Source organism: Rhea pennata, chromosome 4 (genome assembly GCF_028389875.1).
Source record: "Rhea pennata isolate bPtePen1 chromosome 4, bPtePen1.pri, whole genome shotgun sequence".
NCBI lineage: Eukaryota > Metazoa > Chordata > Aves > Rheiformes > Rheidae > Rhea > Rhea pennata.
Genome location: NC_084666.1, coordinates 75,166,611 through 75,170,589, shown reverse-complemented (window position 1 = coordinate 75,170,589; position 3,979 = coordinate 75,166,611). Strand labels below are relative to the sequence as shown.

The 3,979-nt window shown below is 75.9% G+C and overlaps 1 long non-coding RNA gene across 1 annotated transcript; it reads right to left on the bottom strand.

The window, feature by feature from the left end:
* On the bottom strand, positions 1 to 1,541 carry LOC134140210 (uncharacterized). The gene is made up of 2 exons (XR_009958346.1): positions 1,457 to 1,541; positions 1 to 1,045 (listed from the first exon to the last, which is right to left on the bottom strand). It is a non-coding gene; the product is annotated as an uncharacterized LOC134140210 (long non-coding RNA).
* Between the last annotated feature and the right edge of the window lie 2,438 nt (positions 1,542 to 3,979).

Genomic DNA, 3,979 nt, shown 5'->3' with positions numbered 1-3,979 from the left:
TTGTGCAAGACTCAAGGTTTATTCCACACATTTACAACGTTAATAAACTAATTGCTCCATGTGTTTGCAATAATAAACGCTGACATGAATGTGCAAGTTGTGACAGTGATTGATTTACGGCCCTGTCAGTGCCCAGGGTGGCTGGAAGGAGATGGGCCTGGAGGAGCCCGCGCTGAGCTCCCGGCAGGGTCACCGAGGGGGCCCAGAGCCCGGCGGAGGGAGGCGGGCGCAGTCGTCCTGCAGCACCACAGGAGGGCGGAGGGTTGGAGGCGCCTCTGGAGATCGTCTAGTCCAAGCCCCCTGCTCCAGCAGCGTCGCCTCGAGCACGGTGCCCAGGCTCGCGTCCAGGCGGGCTTTGCGTGTCACCGGAGAAGGAGACTCGGCCGCCTCTCCGGGCAAGCTGCTCCAGTGCTCCGTCCCCCTCGCGGCACACAGCTTCTTCCTCGCGTTCAGCGGGAGCTTCCTGGCTTTCCGTTTGCGCCCGTCGCCTCGCGTGCTGTCGCTCGGCACCCCTGAAAGAGAGTCCGGCCCCACGCCCCCGACACCGTGCCCTTGAGGTGTCAGGGGGACTCGAGAAGGCCAACGAGAAGAGCCCAGAACCGGACGCAGGGCTCCCGGCGGGGCCTCCCCAGGGCCTCACAGAGTGGCAGGGTCACCCCCCTCGGCCCGCTGGCCACGCTCCTCCCAGGGCCCCCACGACACCCTCGGCCTTCTCGCACACGGGGCGCCTCGCCGTCCAGCGGCGCTCCCAGGCCCCTCTCGGCACGGCCGCTCTGCAACGGGGCGGCCCCTGGCCCGTGCTGTTGCGCGGCCTTGCTCCCCCCGGGCCGCGGGGCCCCGCACTTGCCTCTGCCGAGCTTCAGGAGGCTCCTGCACGCCCGGTTCTCCGGCACCTCCAGGGCTCTCGCACGGGCGGCACGGCCCTCGGCTGCATCGCCCGCTGCTCCCGGCTTGGGAGCGGCAGCCGTCGTCGGGGGCAGGAGAGGGGGGAAACGAACCTCCCGTCGCCCCTCTGCGCTGCGGCTCTCCCGCTCTCAAAACCTTTCTGGGAAAAAGAGAGACGGAAAAACGTTTCCCCCCCGGCCAGAAGCACGAGGAGCTTTTGCAGCGCTTCTCCGAGCGCAGGCGGCAGCGGCCGGAGCCGCCTTCGCCCCGGCAGCCCCGGCCCCGCCGCCGCCCCGGCCCGGCGCCGCTCCGCCGCCCGCGCCCCCCGCCCGCGCCTCGGCGCCGTCGCGGCAGCGGCAGCAGCTCCCGGCGCCGCGCGGCTCCGCGCAGCTTCCCGCGCAGCCCCCGGCACCCTCCGGCCGCCCCCAAGCGCCCCCCCCGCGGCCCGAGCTGCTGCCGCAGCCGCCGGCAGATGCTGCCGAGCCCCGGCCCCGGCTCCCCGCACGGCCTCGGCCCCGCCGAGCCTCCCGCCGGGGCTTTGCCGTGCCCGGCCGCGGCGCCGGCTGCTCACCCGAGGCTCCGCGCAGCTCCCGGCGCGGCCGCCGCCTGCCCGGTACTGTCGGCTGCGTCGGCGGCGCTGCGCGGTCGGGGGGAGGGCGGAGGGGCGGGGCGGGCGTCGGGGGCGGTCGGGGAGGGCGGAGAGAGGAGGGGAGGGGAGCGGAGCGAAGAGGAGGGGAGGGGGGCGGGCGGGGGCGGGCGTCGGGGGCGGTCGGGGAGGGCGGAGGGGCGGCACCGGGCGCCGGGGCGGGGCGGTACCGGGGAGCTGCTGCCGCCCGCCCCGGACTTACCGCGGCGGGGAGACGCGCCCCGGCGCTGCCCGGCCGCCGAAGGGAAGCGCTTTCCCGCAGCGGCCCCTCGGGGGTGGCGCCCGCGCAGGGGGCTCCTCCGCGCCCGGCGCTCGCACACGCTGCCCGGGCGGGAGCTGCCGCCGCCGCCGCCTGGCGCCGCGGTGCCCCGCGCTGCAGCCCGGCCTCGGGGCGCCCGTGCGCGGAGAGCCCCCGGGCGGGACCGGGCGCGTTTCTTTTTCTTTTCTTTTCTTTCCGTTTTCGCTTTGCTTTCTTTGCACGGGGCGCGGGGCAGAAGCCCAAACCTCGCGCCTTTCGTCACCAGCCCTTCCAGGCCAGCGGCTCCCGCTTGCCGAGGGCTGCGGCGCAGCGAAGGTTGCGGGCCGCAGCGCGGAGCCGCGCTCGCCGAGCCCGGGGCCCCTTCTGCCGCGAGGGGCCGCGGTGCTCGGGTGCTGCCGCCCGCGGCCGCGGAGACGCGGGGAGCTGCGCGCGGGGCCTGGGCGCTTGGCGAGAGGCTCGTCGGGCAGCGCGGGCGGAGCGGCGCGGCGCGGGGGCGGCGAGAGCGGCGCGAGCGGAGCAGCGGCGGGCGGCGGAGGCGGCGCGGCGCTCGGGCGTGGCCGGCGCGGGAGCGAGGCGCTGGCGGCGGCTGCCCCGCGGGTGCCGGTGCTGCACGGGGCTGGCGGCGGCGGTGCGGGGAGCTGCGGGCGGGGAGCGGGGGCGGCTCGGGCGGGGGCGTGTGCGGGGCGGGAGCTGGGGGCGGGCGAGGGGCGTGCCCACGGCCGGGGGCGTGGCCAGCGCCGTGGGCGGAGCCGAGGCCGCGGCTGGAGGCGTGGCCAGAGCAGCGGCGGGGCCAGTGAGGGGCGGGGCCGGGGCCGGGGGGCGGGGCCGTGGCCGTTGCGGGGCGGGGCCGCCGTCGGGGGCGGGGCGGAGAGGGGCGTGGCCGGGGCGCAGCGGCTTTTCCCGGCGCCTGCGCGGTGCCTCCGGTTTGGCCCCCGACGTCGCGGGCGCGCGCGGGCGGCGGCGCTCGGTGTCCGCGGGGCTCCCGCTTCCCGCAGCCGGCGGCGGCGGCAGCCGCAGCCGCGAGCGCTGCCCCGGCGGCTCCGAGGTGAGCGGGGCGGCAGCGGCTGCCCGGGCCGCGCTCGGTGCCGCCGCCGGGGCCGCCGCAGGGCAGCAAGCAGCTACGGAGCCGGCCCGGAGCCCGCCCTGCCTCCCTGCCTCCGTCCCGCCGCTGCCGGGAGCCGCCGGGCCCGGGAGCCTTGGAGCAGCCGCGCTCGGGCGCACCGGGGATGCGGCGCCGCTGTCCGGAGCGGGGGGTCCCGCAGCGCTGGGGCTGGGCGGGGGCCGCGGGCGCGCTGGGGCCGGGAGCCGCTCGCGGGAGCGGCGGCTGCGGGGCTGCGCTGGGGGGGGCGTGAAAAGGGGGGGGTGCAGGGGCTGGTGGGGTGGCAGCGGGGAGGGTGAACTGCTGCCCTTTGGGGCTCAGACGGGTCGGGCGGCTGCTTTGGGGGCTCGCTCTGTGTTTGTGAGCCCCAAAGAGCCGCCAGAGCCGGTCGCGAGCCCCCGAGGGCAGCGTTCAGCCTCCAGCTCTGCACGCTGCCTTTCGTGGGGCCTGAAGAACACGTTCTCGGGGCTGGTGCAGAGCTGCGGAGCGGAGGCCCAGTCCTGCCTTTGCGGTGCTGAGGAGCAGCAGGAGCGGGCTGCTGTCAGCCCTGCAAAGCAGGGGTTGGGTGCTGCGTTTCGGAGCCCTGCAAGCAGCTTCGGGGGCTGGTTCCAGAGCTGGGCGTTTGCGGCTCCCAGGCGTGTGCATGGGACCGATGTCCGGGCTCGAAAGGGAGGCTAAGTGCTGCGTTTGGTGGGGCTGAGGAAGAGGGTGGAGGAGTGTTTGGGGGCTCAGGAACGGAGGCTAAGTGCTGCGTTTTGGTGGGGGGAGGCTGGAAAGCAGAGGCCCTGTCACCCGTAGGGAGCCCCCAAGCAGAGGCTGGGTGGGCTCTTCCTGGGGGAGGGTGGGGGCTCGGGGCTGGGCCGGGCGGCGGGAGGGGTGGGGGTGGGGGGGCCGCGGACCCTCACCGGAGGTGGGGGTCCGCCCGCGTGCGCCCCGAGGCCAGGGAGGCCGGCATGCACCAGGCCGAACTTCGCGTCTGAGATAGTTTCTGGGGCGAAAGGCACTTTTGGGGAGGAAACGTGAGCAGAGGCCGTCCGCCGCTTCCAGTGTTTATTCAGTGCTTGTGCAAGACTCAAGGTTTATTCCGTGC